This window comes from Dermacentor variabilis, chromosome 11 (genome assembly GCF_050947875.1).
Source record: "Dermacentor variabilis isolate Ectoservices chromosome 11, ASM5094787v1, whole genome shotgun sequence".
Lineage (NCBI taxonomy): Eukaryota > Metazoa > Arthropoda > Arachnida > Ixodida > Ixodidae > Dermacentor > Dermacentor variabilis.
In genome coordinates, this window is record NC_134578.1 from 114,968,064 (window position 1) to 114,986,974 (window position 18,911).

Consider the following 18,911-nt stretch of genomic DNA (forward strand, 5'->3'; position numbering starts at 1 on the left):
CTGCTTGTATTAGTGGACATTTTCCCCAATGTATACATGAACAGCATGAACAGAATATAGTAATTTATTTCTTGGACCCCGAGCTGAATGCGATGGTGTTTAACGCTAATCCCATTACCACACGAAGTAACCTGTTTCTCTTTGAGCTCCTTAAGCTCCCCTCAAAGAGGAAGGCGATGACTCACAACGTGGAGCCCGCGTCGAGGAAGCTGAGATCTGAGGTGAAGGAGATGCTGTGGAGTGTTGTAGATAGTGTTAAGCAGGTCAACGATGGTCTGGCGCAGCTGAATACGTGTCTCACAGTGTCGCTAGGCTCGATCGATGGGAGGTTCAAGGAGCTGCAATGTAGGATAGAGATGTTCGAAAACAAATCCAGTCTGAGTACCTCTCTCCTTCTTAGGTCGGGATCTCAGTCGGCTGGTTCCTCGACAGGCAAGTCTCAGGTTCAGCAAGATGGCTCGCAGCAACTGCTTCAACATGGTGCGACAAAATGAGGCTTTTTGTGTGTGGCAATAGAACTGTCGGGGGTATGCTCGTAAAGGGGCGCCTCTACAGCAGTATATTCGCGCGTGTAAGGGTAGGTCACAGGCTATGCTACTGCAGGAGACAATGACGGAAGAAGTTTCTCTGACGGGCTACCGAACCGTCTTCGGCGGATCCAAAGCTCGGGGGACCTGCTTTCTGTTGGATAGCAAACGGGCTCAGCTGGTCCATGATCTCAAGATACCTTTCAGTTCCCTGGAATATGTCATGATTGAGATGATTCCTAACGGGGTGAACAAGAAAAGCGTGTTTATTCTGAACGTGTATAGCACCCAGAGGGACAGGGTGCAGAGATTCAAGCTGCTTCTGCAGAAGGCTTCTAAGCTTGCCGGGTGCCATCCGCTGATCGTGGCTGGGGATTTCAATGCTCCGTATCACGTGTGGGGTTACAAGCATGACACAGTTAAAGGGAGAGACCTTTGGCAGAACGTTGCGGAGTTTGACCTTACGCTGGTCACTGACCCTGCCTTTCCGACACGTATAGGGACGTCGACGTGTAGGGATACTACCCTTGACCTCTACTTTGTAAAGAACGCGGCCAAGCCTAGTTGGTGCAATCTTGCCGAAGACCTAGGTAGTGATCATTATATTAACCACGTCGTTTTGAGGATGAGGGTAGGCGCCCTAGGGCGTTAACGTTTATAGTCTGGGATAAGTTTCGTATGATCCGGGAGGAGAGAGGAGAATGGGAAAAGGAATTCGAAGGCCTGTACCCGCCGTTCCTGGAGGATTGGGTCACCCAGGTGAAGGAGGATGTAAAGGAGGCTACGAAGGAAATCACTACGGATTTGGAGGTGGATAGTGTTGATAGCAGGCTGGCCCATCTGATTGAAGCCAAGCGGTCTATGCTGGCTAGGTGGAAGGGGCAGCGGCTTAAACGGAGGCTGCGCAAAAATATTTCCGAGCTGAATATGCTGATTGAGGAGCACTGTAAGCTTTTCTCTAGGCAACAGTGGGATGACGTATGCAACTCGGTGGAAGAGCAGGTGCGCAACGGGAGGTTGTGGGGCTTGCTTAAGCATTTGCTGAACGACTCCAATACGAGAATTAGTCAGGGGCACGTCCTTGCTCGAGCTGTACACGAAGCAGTGGGGTCTGCCTCGGAGGAAGAGCTGGTTGAAAAGCTGGCCGACAAATACCTTCCTGTTGCGAACAGGGATGCTCTTCTGACGGAGCAGGCCTACACGGGAGAGGACAACTTTTCCCTAGATGAGGACTATTCTGTGGAAGAGGTACGCACGGTTTTGCATAACCTTAAGAGCAAGTCGGCTCCCGGACCGGACGGGATTCAGAACGAGCTTTTGAAGAATCTCGACGATAGGTCAATCAAGTACCTTACTGGGGAGTTTAACGCTATGTGGAGAGACGGGGTGGTTCCGGAACAGTGGAAGACAGCTCTCACGGTGCTGATTTCCAAGGCTGGCAAAGCCCCAAGCATTGATAACTTAAGGCCTATTTCGCTCACTTCGTGTGTGGGCTAGGTAGCCGAGCATGTGGTACTTAATCGGCTTACAAGGTACCTTGAGGAGAACCAGGTCTACCCCCGCACTATGATTGGTCTTCGGGCCGGGCTGTCGACTCAAGACGCAATGAAGCTCATCAAGCATCAGGTCATTAATGGAGATGGAAGGGGCGTTAAGGCCATCCTAGGGCTGGACCTGGAGAAGGCTTTTGACAACATGGGGCACTCTTATATTCTTAAGTCCACCTCGGATCTTGACCTCGGCGCGCGCTTTCATGACTATGTCAGGTCCTTCCTGTGAGGCAGGAAGGCTACCTTGAGGCTAGCCTTCTTGAGGGTAGACGTTAAATCTCGGAGACAGGGGCCCTCGTCAGGGGGCCGTCATCTCGCTCACGTTGTTCAATCTGGCAATTGTCGGATTGGCCAAGAAGCTCTTGAAGATTGAGGGGATTGAGCGCACCATGTATGCAGATGACGTGACCACATGGTGTCCTGGCGGCAGTGAGGGCTATATCAAAAGTGTTATGCAGGAGGCAGTAGATGTAACTGACAATTATTTGGACCCGACGGGGTTAAGGTGCTCCCCTTCCAAGTCGGAGCTGTTGCTGTACAGTCCCACTAGAAGGGGTCCCAAACCAAGGGGATGGATCCCCGTGTACCAGCTGAGCATTCAGCTACGTACAAGAAATGGCGAACTCCTACCTAGGGTAGATAAGATGAGGGTTCTGGGGATGATGATTGAGTCGAACGGCGCCAAAGCGCTGACGATCCAGAAGATCATTGCCAAGACAGAAATGCGGTACGCCTAGTGAAGAGGGTGGCCAACAGACAGACGAGGTTCAAGGAGGATAGTCTGATTAGACTTATGCACGCATTTGTATTGTGTCACTATACTTATGTGGCGGCCATGCACAAGTGGAGACCATCGGAGAAGGAGAAGCTTGACACGCAGATTAGGAAGATCATGAAGAAAGTGTTGGGAGTGCCAATGTGCACCAGCACCGACCGACTTCTCCAGCTTGGAATTCATACTACCTTGGATGAGATAGCTGAGGCTCAGGAGAGGACGCAGATGGTGCGTCTCTCTACGACTAGCATGGGTCGGCAGATTCTGAGAGAGTTAGGTGATCCTCAGGAGAAGATTTCGCAGCTTCATGTCGGTATTCCCTTGAAGGTCCGTAATCGGTATCACGTCAAGCCTGTTCCCAGGAACATGCATCCGGAGCGAAATGTTGGTAGAAGAAAGGCCAGGGGGGCTTGCCTGCTGAGACTCATTCGTGATGAGAATCAGAAGGTTGGCTTCGTCGATGCTTCTTTTAACGAGGAGAGGAAGGTGTTCGCCATAGTTGTCGCGGACAGCGAGGGCAGTGTCGTTAACGCTGCTACCGTTCGGACTGGTAGGCCAGATGTCGCGGAGCAAGCGGCTGTTGCGCTCGCCCTGGTTGACAGGCGCAGGCCTTCTGTATATAGCGATTCAAAGTCGGCCGTTAGGGCCTTTGAGAAGGGCTCGGTGGCTAAGGTGGCTTTTAAAATTATGCATACATGTGAGATCTTTCAACACTACTTATGTTGGTTCACTGCTTACCTTGGGATGATTGAGGGAGCCTCTCCAAATCTCAATGAGTCCGCTCATGAGGCAGCGCGAGATCTTACCCTCCGCTCTGCCTCGCGCCACAGCGTGGCGGTACTCCCCGAGAACAGAGACTCCCCTTCCACATACAATGAAATCACGAAGTATTACCTTCTAAATCGCAGGGTTTACGGTTTGCCGCATCCTAAACTAAACAGGGCTCAGGCACTTAGACTACGCTTACTACAGACTGGTACTTATCCTAGCCCAGGGAGACTGAACATGTTTTATCCGGAGACGTATACAGAGCCTTATTGCCAAGATTGTGGTGCTTTAGCCAAGCTCGAACACATGCTCTGGTCCGGCGAAAGAATTGAAGACTCGGCGATCAAGGATGCGTACAGGTGGGAGGCTGCACTTCGCAGCCCGGACCAAAATGAAGAATTCTGGGCTGTCCAGTAGGCTCACGACGTGGCTGCGAGCTTTGGCCTTTCGGTCCCGACGTGGGAGCGGCCCGCTTAGTGGTTAATTATCACTAATTGCAGGACCAAATAAAGTTTTCCATCCATTCATCCATCATAAAGCTCCTTGTAGACGGAAGCAGCCATGACCCCCGTGACTCAAGATGGCATCAAGAAACGTCAATAGAAAGCAGAACCTACCAGGTGACCATAGGCAGGTACCATAGCTGGTTGAAAATACAGTCATTCAAGACAGGCACATTCCAAGTCTTATCTATCCAGCAACCCCAATTGGTACGACGGCTAGTTTTCAACCACGTTCCCCCAGCACTGTAGCCCCATGTTCTGTCCATTAAACCATGCACTAGCGAGTGACCCAAGATGGCGGAAGAATGATTAGCCGTTGACATACATACTAACCGCCAAGTGGGTGTTTTTTCCCTACGAACGTTAATTACATTAAGATATTCTACTCAACCTACTAACTCCCGACGGCAGGTTTTATCGGAGTTGTCCAGTACGCTCTCCCCAAGCAAGCTCAGTAAGCTTCATCCGGGATGCCGTTGAGTATGTTAATCATAGCCGTTTATATCGCTGTCAACTTTTAATGAAGTTTTAAATCGAACAGTACTTTGCTCTGATCAAACATTAAAAAAGAACAATGCATTGATTCCTTTGCCAAATACATGGCTTGGTGTGGTGAACACAGATGGTGTTTGTCCAAGTGTGCTATTGGGCAGCGGTGGCGAACGTACATGGATGCGGTCTGGGCACATCCGCATTTAATAATTTTCTACAGACTTCACGTCCTATTAATAAAAGTGAGATTCAAACAGCGAAATATCCCTTTCCGTCGGAGTTTCTGCCTGACAGTGTGACTCAGGAAAAATACTTCATTTCGTCAGGACATTGTGGTTCCTTGTTACCCACAAATTTCTTGCTACGTCAACTTCGCGTGGTAAATGATCCAAGGATTTAAAAGGACAATCATTGCTTACCCCCTCCTTTCCTTAAAGCAACAGTTGTACAATATCATTGATGAAACTCAGACGTAATATTGATTAAACTGCTTTCTACAGCTCTGTGCGGCACATTCGCAGTTTATTTCCCAACTATTTCATCTCCTACTGACAAATTTGGTATTCTAGCTTATATCAAAGTTTTACAATCGCAGTCGTTTGTGCAAAGTGTGATGCAGCTGCCACCTCTAAGGCTACAATTTTTCACACATAAAGCTTCTATTCTTACCAGGTTAGTGCCTGCTCTATACTGCAGGAAAATATTTTCGTGCCAGAGGAGATAAGATTTGTAAAACGTGCAAAAATACAGCCTCCTGGGCCTAAAATACGTGCACTGGCCAGCCTTAAAAAAAGGAAATATTAGGAACAAAACACGAGCGATTCCACACCTTTGCTTTACTCACTGGTAACGTACATCTTTGTTTGAAGGCAGACAGGTGAAAAACAGGACGCGGACTAGGTCTGGATTAGATGCACTTTTTGCTTACCTAAACCTCAATGGGGAAACAGATATTAAGGCAGGAAATTGCGAACATATTCAGCTTTTCTGGACACGTAACAACTAACCCACCAGCGGCCACGGCACGAAGCTAGCGCGTTTTCAATGGTAGGAACGGGTCTTTCGTGAATAACAAAAGCTACAGGTCTATTTTTGAAAAAGGCAAGTGACAGACATGTTCTGAAAGACAATCCACGTCAGCCAAATACAGTGATGACGCTGTGGCAAGCAAGACTTTTGTTCCCGGAGCGGTTAAAGATTCAGCAATGGACGCCTATGGAAACGATGAAAATTTGTGCTCAATTTTCGGGACAAAAACGGCACTTGTGATAAGACTACGGCGTCTGCCGTAAACGTCACTGCAGCGAATGTATTCCGGAGACTCAGATTTCGATTAATGTCGATCTCGAATCTCTACACATGACTTAACACTGTTCCGGAAAGCAATTTTTGAAACACAGTTGTGCAAGTTCACGTAGTATCTACAAAAACCCGAGCGCATCACTCGCTGAAACGTTGTAAGCCGTGGCCGAGTCATTTAATCGCTCGTACCTATCGTCCCGCGTGATTCTGGCAGCGGTTCGATGCCATGCTACGTGATACCTGCCCCCCTCTTATTAACTCCACGTAGGATTCAGTTCGACAGTCCCCCACCAGATGGCCGAAAGAGAAAACTCCGATATTTGGGTTTTTCAGGAGTGCTCTGCAAATATCATATCGTCTTCTTTCACTTCCTAAACCATAATTATGGGTTGCTTATTTGTTAAGTCCTCGCCTTTATTGTCAGATTTTATTCCTTGGACAACATAATAATAAGCATGCGCATGTCTTCTTGTTACGTAAAAAAAAATACTGTCGTGCCTCGTAGCATGGACATACTGCAGGAATTCTGGGCATTGCGCTTTCACCATCCTGTGGAACTTCACGGCTATGCACATGCGTAACTGAATGGGCAAAATTTTAAGCAACTTTGTTTCTATGGAATAGCCGAGTATCTACACGCTTCAACAGTCTGCGCTAATAGGTTGTCGTTTGTAACAACATATGCATTTATGGCACTTGGTCGGAACATTGCTGGTGCGTTAAAGCAGTGTTTTAGTCGGGAAAGGGCGGTTATATCACTGGACAGGAGCAAATGGTTTTGCACCCACTCGGCAGAGGGCACATTGACTTGAATAAGCGCGAAATTTCAAATGTAAAGGGACTTATTACAGCTGGACTTTTGAATGGTGCGCATAGAGGAACCCAAGGGATCGAAATTTCCGGAGTCCTCCACTACGGCGTACCTCATACTCAGAAATTGGATTTGGCACGTAAAACCCCATAATTTAAATTAATATTTTTTTAGTTTTGAACGGCAATTGCAGAGCGAGTGTCATTCAGTCTGTTTGCACGCGCATGTTTTTGTTAGGCAACAGGGTAGGAGAGGGAGCATATATGGGTGTGCATACCTTGAGCGTGCGTGCGTGTGCACTTGTATTTGCGTGAGCGCGCATGTTGGCGCCTCGGTATTTGAATATGCGTGCATACGAGTGCGTGTATATGTGTGCGAGCATGCGCGTGTTTGTGTGAGGGTGCAGTATTGTGTGCGTGCGCGTGTGCATGCGTGGGCGCGTGTAAATGTGAAGGCGAGCGAATATGTGTGGTATCTCTCTCTCTATCAGCGTGTGTGTGTGTGTGTGTGTGTGTGTGTGTGTGTGTGTGTGTGTGTGTGTGTGTGTGTGTGTGTGTGTGTGTGTGTGTGTGTGTGTGTGTGTGTGTGTGTGTGTGTGTGTGTGTGTGTGTGTGTGTGTTTGTGTGAGCACTTCCCTGGTTACGCCTAATCTCCGGGATAAATGGGATTTAGAGTTTATTTAAACCCGTATTTCAATCGACGAGACAACAACGAATGACTACATCTATAGTACTATATTTTTCTCAAAGCAAAATCAGCGCAAGAAAAGACGACTGAGCCGTCATATCGCCGCCCCTGATGTCGTCACGATGGCACCGTCACCATCGGCACGGCTCCGCGAGCCGCTACCTAGCCGTTCACCTTCGTTATCTTCCTCCCCACGGCGGCAGCTCGCTGTCTTCAAGCCAGCGAGGCGCTGAAGCTCAACCATCATTCCGTCATGCGTCGCTTCTACGACCAAGCATGCTTTGGGTGGCACACATTGGCTGGTATATTGATATTAAATCTGTGAACTGCTTACCTTCAAATAACCAGCGTTAAGTGGAAGCTTTCGCTCGGGTGCTAATAAGTAAATACATGTAAAAGGAGAATTCGCTTTTCTAGGCAACCACAGCACCAAATTTGGCGAGCTTTGTCGCATTTGAAAGAAAGATTTAAAGTCTAGTGACCATTGGTTTTTAATTTTCGATTTAGGTCGTCAATTCTTTTCTTAAGAAGTGGAAAAATTCATAAGTTTTCAAAAACCAAACTATCGAGTTTACAACGCTGTAACCCAGCAAATCAACATGACGTAACAAATATGTCAACAGCATCTAATGGTACATCTAATGCGAGTAAAATTGATATGGTACACATTAATATAAAAAAAATTAGTAATATGTAAATACAGATTTTGCGGAACCCTTGTGCTCAACGTAATAATTTCACCTAAGATATCAAATGACACATCAAATTTATCCGCTTTCAGTGATCTATTGAATGCCCTTTACAGAATCGCCATATATTTCTTGATGCAGAGCTATTAATTTGTAAATTTAGTGCTTCTATTTTTTTCAAGCTTCAGAATTTTCGAAATTTTTTAAAAGAGAATTGAGGCCCTAAATCGAAATTTTGCTTCCAACAGTCACTAGAATTTAACTTTCTCTCTCAATGCAACAAATTTTATGAAAATCAGTCAGGAATTATCTCAGAAAAACGTTCCTGCGTTTTGCATGTATTTGAACAGGTCGCATCGGAGTTGGGCCAGAGCTAAAGCTTCCTCTTAATAAAAATCAAAAGCCGACTGTCCACCAGGAACACGCTTACGGAGCCATATTGTTGACATCACAAAAGGCGACGTGTGGTCAGGTTGACTTTACAGACTTTTTCTGCGCCAGTTACGCTTTCCGAGCCCGTTTAGTTGACAAATATTTGTTCGCATAGCTCTTACAGAAGCATGTTCAATGAAAATGTCTTCGCTTGGGTAGATAATACCGAGGATGGGCTTCAACCTACTCATTTTCTTTAGCCATTTAAGATCGCTACTTAAAAATATCATTAACGTAGCTTCGTTAATTACGCACGCAACGTCTCAAGTTATCCGTATCTAAAGGTTGCCAATACGAGCATTCGAATGATAAATTGATCTCACCAAGACTTATATTGGTTAGTATTTTTATTTGGTGCAGTTAAAAACAGCCGGCATATTGAGAGTGGAGTGGGCTTCCTATGAAGCCAGTGTGAAAGCATGGGCAGGTTGTCTTGTGCAAATCATGTTCATGAGCTTAAACGCACGTGCCCAGCCGTGTACTTCTGCTTTACAATTGATTCTTCTACATTATACAAGAAGCACCTCAGCGCTACTGTACATCACAGAAGGTGCGGGAGAACATTGTGTCCGCTACCGATTACATTGCTGCGCGTTGCTGGCATCAGGCTCGATTGATTTCCTGGTGTCATTAGGAATAAAAAGTCGGGGGACGCTTCAGCTTTGCCTTTAAGTGTGGAACGCAATAGCATTCAAAGATCCCTGAGTGCTTTTCACGCATCCCAGCAACTGCAGCTTATGTAACTGTAATGTTTACTGGGAAACGCTGGCGGCAAACGCTGGCGGCAAACGCTAGGCACGAAGGCTTGTTTTCTGGTAGAAACGCGGCATCGGGCGTGGGCCGATTCCGGAGGGAGTACACAGACGCGCCAAGAAAATTGCATCATTTTCAGGTTTTTAACGCTTTTCGCACTTTTAATATTTTAGTTTTAGAAGGAGGGAAGCAAGGAAGGAATGAATGAAGGAAGGAAGGAAGGAAGCAAGGAAGGAAGGAAGGAAGGAAGAAGAAGCAGAAGGCAGAAAGGTTAACTAGAATAGTGTCCGGTTGGCTACCCTACACCGGGGGAATCCGAAAGGGGAAAACAAAGATGACAGGGAGAGAGAGGCGGGAAGCAAAGAAGGAAATTAGCGGTTAGTTCGCTGATGCCTGTGATCTAATAGTAGCAGTAATACTTAGTAATAATAGTAGTAGTAATAGTAATTGCACTAATAGTGCCAGCAGACGTTCACACAAGCCCGTCGTCCTCAAGAAGCACAAAAGTGCCTTCCCCACTTTATAAGCCAACGAGGTGTCCCAGCAGCACAGGCACGGATAGTGGCTGATTGTCCAGCTTTTGGAGAGCGTTAGCAATTTCTTGTCTTTCTGGGGCAGATCGTGGACAGTGACGCATCAGATGGGCGATATTTTCCTCTGTGTCGCAGACCTCACATGCTGCACTGTCGATCAATCCAATTAATGTAGAGTATGCCTTTGTGAAGCCAACCCCTAAACAAAGGCGACAGAGAAGCATAGCTTCAAGTCCAGGAAGTCTGAATGGAGGTCGGAGTTGCAGTGAGGGGTTTAATCGAAGCAGTCGTGTAAGTCTTAAGTTGGGCGAGTTCCACTCGGTCAGTGAGAGATTGCGTACCAGGTATCGAAGCTGCCTCGCGGCGTCTGTCCTCGAAAGCGGAATTGGAACGCTGTGCTCTTCTTGATGTGATGTGCGAGCAGCCTTATCGGCGGAATCATTGCCACTCATTCCACAATGGTCAGGTACCCATTGAAAGACAACCTCGCGACTTTTTTGTTTGACGTGATGGCGAAATTTCACGATTTCGTATGCCAGCTGTTCATGACAACCGCGTCGGAGAGCTGTCTGCATGCACTGTAACGGCGGTCTTGAGTCAGAGAACGCAGCCAATTTTCTCAGTTTGAGAAGATTTAACACAATATGTATGCACTGTCGATCTAGCAAGGCATAGCATATACATACGCCGAAATATTTGCGAAAATGTTTGCTCACTGACAACGCCGCCGATGCCGACACGAGTTTTCTGAGATACATGGCCCCTATCGCTTTCGCGTTAAAACAGCTGCCTGGGGGGAAAGCAGAGAATATATTCTTGAGTACTATGCAACAGAAGGAGCAGCGCCGGACATGTACGTTAGAATGAAAGGTACTATTGTATTAGGATGAGTGTTTGTGGCATATATTTTAGCTGTCTAATGTTAAGACCTAAAAAAAAGTAAATATTGTGCTTTCGTGACGGTTATTGCTGACATATGCAAAGTCACGTTTAATATGAGTCCTGACACAGTGCCCCTCCCTGAACTACAGGGCTACAATGACACGCGAAGTACTGGTTTAATAACTACCCGTAATGTGAAAGTGTTTAGTTCTAGAATTTTCGTATGTATGCACCGCTGTGCAGTCCTGGGGGCCACTTTTACCACGCGCATTATATTTCAGTTAATATTTGAAGAAACAGAACATTATTATTTTCATTTATGGGTGAGCTTCCTTTCGCACCTCACCACTGTTCCAAAGTAATCGCTTAGCTCAAGACACACCGAAATCCACACTGATGTCATTAGCCTAGGCCTCAGCGCCGTCCTATTCCAGAAGAATAGGACGGCGCTGAGGCCGGGTGATATCTTATGCTAGCCGGTCGCTGTCAAAAGCGAAAGGCAATTATTCTACGACTGAAAAGGAATGCCTCGCCATCATTTGGGCGACATCAAAATTCCGCCCTTACCTATATGGCAGGCCATTCAAAGTCGTCAGCGACCATCACGCGTTGTGTTGGCTAGCTAACGTAAAGGACCCATCAAGACGGCTGGCGAGGTGAAGCCTCAGACTGTAAGAATATGACGTCACGGTAAGCTACAAGTCAGGACGAAAACACTCAGACGCCGACTGCCTATCACGCGCCCCCATCGATCGCCTGCCGGAAGACGATGACGATGACGACGCCTTACTCGGCATAATAAGCGCAGAAGACTTCACTAAACAGCAACGAGCAGACCCGGAGCTAAAAGGGCTCGTCGAGTATTTCGAAGGGAACACCGACGTAGTACCTAGGGCATTTAAGCGTGGATTGTCTTCGTTCACGCTTCAAAACAACCTACTCGTGAAGTAGAACTTCTCACCAGTCCGCGCCAACTACCTTCTTGTTCCGTCGGCGCTGCGTCCAGAAGTACTGCACGCTCTACATGGCAATCCGACAGCTGGGCGCCTCGGTTTCTCCCGGACACTATCGAGGATACAAGATAGGTATTACTGGCCACACCTAACCACCGATGTTGCCCGTTACGTCAAGACATGCCGAGACTGTCAGCGACGCAAGACACCACCCACAAGGCCAGCGGGATTACTACAGCCGATCAAACCTCCTTGCCGACCATTTCAGTAGATTGGGATGGATTTGTTGCGACCGTTTCCGGCGTCAACATTCGGAAATAAGTGGATCGTCATGGCGACGGACTATCTCACCCGCTTTGCTGAAACTAAAGCTCTACCGAAAGGCAGCGCAGCCGAAGTGGCGAAATTTCTCGTCGAGAACATTCTGCTGCGACATGGTGCCCCAGAAGTCCGCATCACTGACAGAGGAACAGCGTTTACAGCAGAGCTCACCCAAGCCATTCTGCAGTACAGCCATACAAGCCACAGGAGGACAACTGCCTATCACCCGCAGACGAATGGTCTCACGGAGCGCCTGAACAAGACCCTCGCCGATATGCTAGCAATGTAAGTCGACGTCGAGCCCAAGACGTGGGACGCGGTCCTGCCGTACGTAACCTTTGCTTACAACACGGTGGTGCAAGAAACAATACACATCACGCCGTTTAAGCTGGTTTACGGCAGGAACCCGACGACGCCGCTCGACGCCATGCTGCCACACGTCACCGACGAAGATAATCTCGACGTCGCGACCTTTCTCCAGCGCGCCGAAGAAGCCAGACAACTCACCCGCCTACGGATCAAGAACCAGCAGCGTACCGACAGCCGACACTACAACCTCCGACGACGGCGACCGTGTTTAGGTTTGGACCCCTATATGCCGACGAGGACTGAGCGAGAAGCATTTGCGTCGCTATTTCGGACCGTACAAGATCATCCGACGTATTGGCGCGCTGGACTATGAGGTCGTACCAGACGCCATTTCGCTGTCACAGCGGCGCCGCTCACGACCTGAAATTGTCCACGTTGTGCGACTCAAGCCGTACTGCCAGCGTTGATGAACTATGGGACTTCGCGTAACTGACCTTCCGACTTTTTTTATTTTCTTTGTTTTGTTACTTATGTTTAATAAGTGTCCTTTTGTGTTTCGCTCTGATATTTGTAGCAACGGGACGATGCTCTTTAAGAGGGGGTATTGACACGTGTACTTATCTTTATCGGGCGACCACGTTTCGCCGCCTAACAAATGTAATCGCACAGCGCGGGACACGCCTGCATGTATTCGAAGTTTCTGGAAAGTTATCGATGATTCTATCCGGCTGTCTGTTGTCGCCGAACTTTGTGTTATCTAATCTCATCGCGTGACGAGAATGGTGTAGAACTTTGTGGAAGGCACGCGGGTCCAAACGATTAGTCTGGAACATTCGACGACTGCTGTATAAAAGCGGACGCGCTTGACCCGCTGATCGGATTTTCGACGACCGCCGATCGTGTTTGCCACTACCATCCTTCTTAGAGTGTAGCCTGTTTTTGAGGGCACAGGTTCGCCCAATAAAACGCTCGTTTCGTTAATCACAGTTTTGCTGCCTTCTCAACCGTCACTACCACGTGACAGTATTGTGGGTCCTTGACGTACGTCCAACCTTCGAACAAAGGGTCGTTCCGAATTGTACGCTCCTGTATTTCACTCCGGTTCACAATCACGCAAAAGACGAAAGTTCTGCGTGATAGGCGTCGTTAGTCCAAACCCACGAGCTACCGTAATTCACCTCGTCCGTACCGCTCTTGTGTAGGCTTGGATAGGAAATGTATCTTTTAAATCGACGCATCAGGAATCCGAAAAAGGCTGCCTTCGACTGGCGCAGCTAGGCTTCTTTCATTTTTACTTCGTCCTGTGAGAGATGAGGCAGGCCACCGACGAAGAAAAAAAGCGCAACATGCTAAATAAAAGGGCAGATAAAGGAAGTGCGAAAGGCAAGGAGTTTAACCGCGGACGTGCCTTATTGGCTACCGTACACATGGAGAAGGGAAAAAAAATATGGTAATAGAGCGGTAAATGGGAGAGAAATGTTGTAAGCATTACGTGGCACCTCTGTGAGGTGCCAGATCCATGATTTATGCCACCTTTACTAAATTGCAGGGTTGTTCAGTTCCTCTCTCGACACACATCATGTCTCTTCTAGGAGCGAAGTGTAACCGACGGTGGGGTCTGGAGCATAACACAATGAATATATATGTATATACTTTTTAAGCAGTCCCATCTCCTCTCTACCTCTCCCACGTGACAAGCTAGTTAAACTTCACATGTTTACACTTTTTTTCCATTTTACCATCCCTCATGCTACATATTAAAATATCAACAGAGAGATAAGGAAAAAGAATGAAGAGGTAGCCAGAGTGAGCCCTGCAGTACACACAGTGCCGGCACTGTCAAGAAGCACAGTTGGTCTTTTTTTGGCCTTGTGAATCGAATAAAGTTTAGACCAAGTTTACAGGACATTTTTATCCGATAGTGGTCTGCCTTCGATCCGGGTAATAGTTGCTCATGGAGCGGAGTGTTGAATGTGGAAGTGGCAGAGAAGGTGCTCTATACTGTCTCGTCACAAATCGAAAATTGCGTGCGCACTGCTGGGCATTCCCAGAAAACTGTATATGCGACTCCCAGCTTTATGCAACATAGCAGAATTGTTTTGCGATGACAGCTTCCAGGTGAGAGAGAGGATGATTATGGAGATGAAGAGACGATATCCTTTGCAGCAATTAAGGATTAAATGAATGAGTGAATGAATTAATTAACAAAAAGCCAGAACCGAACGTCGGTGGAAGCACGTAACGGACATTGAGAAAGGACCGAGGTACAAAAATTGGCAGTGGTTTAGCTCGGCTATGCCAGGATATACGTAGCGAAAGCTAAAGCATAGCATAGTTACCCTTGGTTAATCTTGATTGCAAGCCCAAATGAGTCTGGTTGTCTAGCTATGTTGAGGCGTTTAGCCAGTCGTTCGGCGTGCTGTTCGTCTGTTTCCTCGGCGATTCGTTTCTTCTTCATGTCGTTCCGATGTCGATTTCAGGCCTCCTCATTCTTATCAGAATTGTCACCGTCCATACTGACCCCTCAACGGTGGTTGCGACGCACGCGAGCTCTCCTTTTCAGTCCTTCGACATGTTATCAGGTATGCGACGCAGCTGGCGAAGCGAGTCGAGGCGAGTCGAGGCAAGCGGAACGACGAGGAACGCGGTGTGCCGTCATAACAAACGGCGGTCGCGGAGAGGCGCCGCGCTGCGCAGTGGCGGAACACCTGTGGCTCGGTGGTACTAGTGGCGCATGCGCAGTAGTGACTAGGAAGCGAGCGAGCGAGTGAGAAATATTCGCGGCAAGGCGCGCGTTGTGAGGTCATGTGCCTCCTCGGAGCACCGCCACGGCGAAATCGCAAGTTCGCGGTCAGTAAAGCTTTCGCTTTAAAAGACGGGCAAATCAGTCATTCACCCATCCGTAGCAGTTGCTACAAAGGCAATCCATACAGGTTCCTCGAAAAAAAAGCCTCGCAGTTGAAAAAAATATATTTCCTGGTCCAGGACGATAACCCGGGACCACCGCCATTCCGGGACAGCCACTCTGCCATGTGAGCTAACCAGATGCTAGCACATGGCAGGGCGAAGTCGAATTTGTCAATAACTCGATGCAAAGGTAAAAGTTTGATGTAATAGTTCTGTGGAAACCCGTAAGGTGGAGAGAAGTCTTTGCGTCATGATCAGTTGACAGGTTTGACAGCTGACATTGACAGTTGACATTTGACATTGTCAGTCGCAGTTGACATCGACAGTTGACATTGACAGCTGACAGGTGACAGGAAAAAAAAACGTATGCACAACAGCGGAAGACCGCATGGCGGACAATGCACTTGTGCGGAGGGAATTAATGGCTTGTGGATACCCTGAGTACTTCATTGACTCAGTAGGGCGCCAGCTGGCTCGCACTGTATCCGCCCAGCCTGGACGCCCCAAAAGACGGGCTTTGATTCCGTACATTCCCGGCATAAGCTAGACTCTTGCGCGCGTCCTGCAGTCATATGACGTGCAGGCTGCGCACATGCCCTCCCGGAAACTTAGACACGAGCTCGTGCATGTGAAATACCCTTTGAAAAGGGACAAGTTCCCAGGCGTAGTATATGTCATTCCGTGTGTCGACTGTCGGTATGTCTGCGTCGGTAAAACCGGCCACTTCAAGACAAGACTTAAGCAGCACATGAATGACGTCCACAAACGACACGTTGCATCGAATGCCTTGGCCGAACACTGCGCAGCCACATCACATAAGATTAACTGGGAGAAATCTCGCGTGATTGCCAAGGAACTAAATCATTCTTCGCGTCTTTATCTTGAGTCCCTAATCATCCAAACCACGGCGCACACTCTTGAACGCAACGAAGGCAATCTGCCGCCCGTGTATGCCAGGTACCTTAGTCATGTTTTGAGACACACATAAGAAGGGCCGCCAAGGCTCCCGTGGGGCAGCCGAAAAGTAAATAACTATTTTAAACCATTTTGGTCGGTGTTCACACCTCTTCCTTTTAAGTATGCATCATCCCGACCAGACGGGCTTCCGTCATACTCTCAACTTCAGGTTTAAACTGAACACATTACGGCCTATTACCATGCAAAAATTTGTAAAACAGCGTTAATAGGGCAGTGTTCCGGCGGAGGGGTAATGGATGGTGGGTCGCGTCAGCTGCCGTATTGAGCTCTTTGTGGGAAGTCGCTGACGTCTTGGTCATTTTCGGAGATCTCATCTACAGGTAGCATTTCATCAAGGTTACGGTGACGGTTCAACCAGAAATGAGTTGGAAAGGTGTCCTTCGAGTAGTCTCTTGCACAGCGGTATTGATCGTGAACGTTGAGTACGATAGTATCCTGTCCGACGTTCGGTGCTTCATTTCAATATACTGACAACATATCAGCCAGTGTTCTGTTGAGTCGTTCTGTGAGTCCATTTGTCTGCGGATGATATGCAGTGATTTTTTTGTGAGTGGTGTGCGTCAATTTCATAATGTACTGTGTCAAATGCGCAGTAAATATTGTTCCTCCGTCCGTGGTGAGAACGTTAGGAGCGCCGTCCCGTAGTATTATGTTACAGACGAAAAAATCAGCTACTTCACTGGCGTATCCCTCAACCAGAGATCCTGTCTCGGCATATCGAGTTAGGTAGTCAGTTGCAACTACGATCCAACGCTTTCCTGATGACAATGTGGGAAAGGGGCCAAGTAAGTTCATTCCCACTTGTGCGAATGGAGTTTCCGGTGGCTGTATGGATTGTAGGAGGCCTTCTGGCTTCAGTGGTGGTGTTTTACGTTTTTCCACCAGAATTGTAACGCACAATTGCATGATGGTACTTTAATCAGTCCCGAAAGGTTTTTTACGTAGTGTTGCACAAAATTCAATAACTTTCGTCAAACTCCCATAGGAAAACACCCCATGACACAAATGTCGCTTCGTGGTTTTCAAACCAAGTTGTGTGCTGCTATCTAACGCGAAGTAAACGTTTCGTAGCTTGTGCCCTCCACTCCATCCATTGAACTCCAACAGGCGCTCTAAGCGTTCCAGCTAATCCTCTGCGTCTTCAAATGTGTCGCCGTGGAAACACTCTGGCGTCATTGGTGAGGTCGCTACGATGTGAGTTGGCTTTATTTGAGTGGTCACCTCGGTAGCGTTTCCGTTAGCAGCTGCTTTCGCTCCGGTAAAATCCTCCAAAGGGAAAAGAGAAGGGGGGGGGGGGGCGTCACCCCGTAGGCGACGACTGCTGCGTTGGTGAACAGGAGTCAGTTCGATGGGTCCCAATCGTCATGAGTACGGGCTTCTTTCTGACTCGCGAAGGGCTTAAAATCATACCGCGCACCTCCACCAGAATTGTAACGCACAATTGCGTGATGGTACTTTAATCAGTTTAGGTTCGGCGAACTTGTACCCGACAAACAGCTAAGCGAGAGTCTCACTACAATGTCCGCAGCGTTTTCGAAAGAGTTCCGCACCCCTTCTTCTTCACTCGTGTCCCGCGGTGATGACATGTGACTCCGATCGCACGTGTCTTGTGAGCCCCTGTTGCGCGCCTCACTGTCGACATCTTTCGCAGGTAGCAATAAGGAATTAGACGGGCGCAGGAGACGGCTGGCTCACGTAAATTAATATCATTTTGTGCCACTCTGTACAAGTAGGAGAAGGACAAAAGTCAGATTGCTTGGCGAGGACCGTTCCCCTATAAAGAGTCGTAGCATTTCACAGACCGCAGCAAATACACTTCTCAACGTGGGCAACGTAAATCGCAATCGGTAAAACATTATGAAAACACACATTCAATGACATCATCAAACATCTAACGGCACTAACATTAAATACATATGCTACTTTATGTTGTGCGGCACCTACTCCATAACTTTCTCTTTGCAAGCCATAAAACGTGCACTCTCATAGATATGGTTTTCAATGTGTTGGTATTGCTAGGGATATGCATACGTTAAAATTCCGTCATTTCCGCTCCATAATGTTTTTATCTGTGGTATTCTTCGATAAACATGCCTCATGTCCAAATTGGTTTGTACATGCAATTTTGGGTTCCAGATAATGTTACTTTATTATTATCGGCGTGATATGACTTTAATGCATACCAGCATACTATTACTTTATATTCATTATACATAGGGTACTGAAATCGGTGACAATGCTCACTGTATATGGCATGTTGCCAATGGGACTTATCGCCCTGTTTTGAAGGATAACGAGTGAACGGATCTCTGTATTGTTTCTATGAACGCAGGCTAAGAAACAGTGATCCGAATGAGAATAAATGATCCTAATTTACATTGTTATTGAGGCATAGTGGAAGGAAGCACCTAAATGTTTGAATTATTCCGAAAAATCTAGATATATGAGCGGATATCTTTAACATGTTCTCTCCATGAAAGTTGTTCACGACAAGTGACGCTACAGAATTTCCCCGATACTACGTGTCGACTTACGTTACCCACAATGTGGCATTGAGATCGTTGCTGACGTTCTCAGTTTTAGGCATCAAGAACATATATTTTTGCTTTTTAACACTTAGTCGTCCCCCATTCGCATTGAGCCACATTTACAATTCATTTAACCATTCGTTAAAACGCTTGGTTATAAGATTGATACAGTGCCTGCTAAAAAACACGGCCGTCATTGGCGCATAATACG

The 18,911-nt window shown here is 47.4% G+C and overlaps 1 long non-coding RNA gene across 2 annotated transcripts in view; it reads right to left on the reverse strand.

The window, feature by feature from the left end:
* LOC142563150 (uncharacterized) overlaps window positions 1-18,911 on the reverse strand; it is a 60,365-nt gene that overhangs the window by 18,308 nt on the left and 23,146 nt on the right. The window lies entirely within an intron of this gene.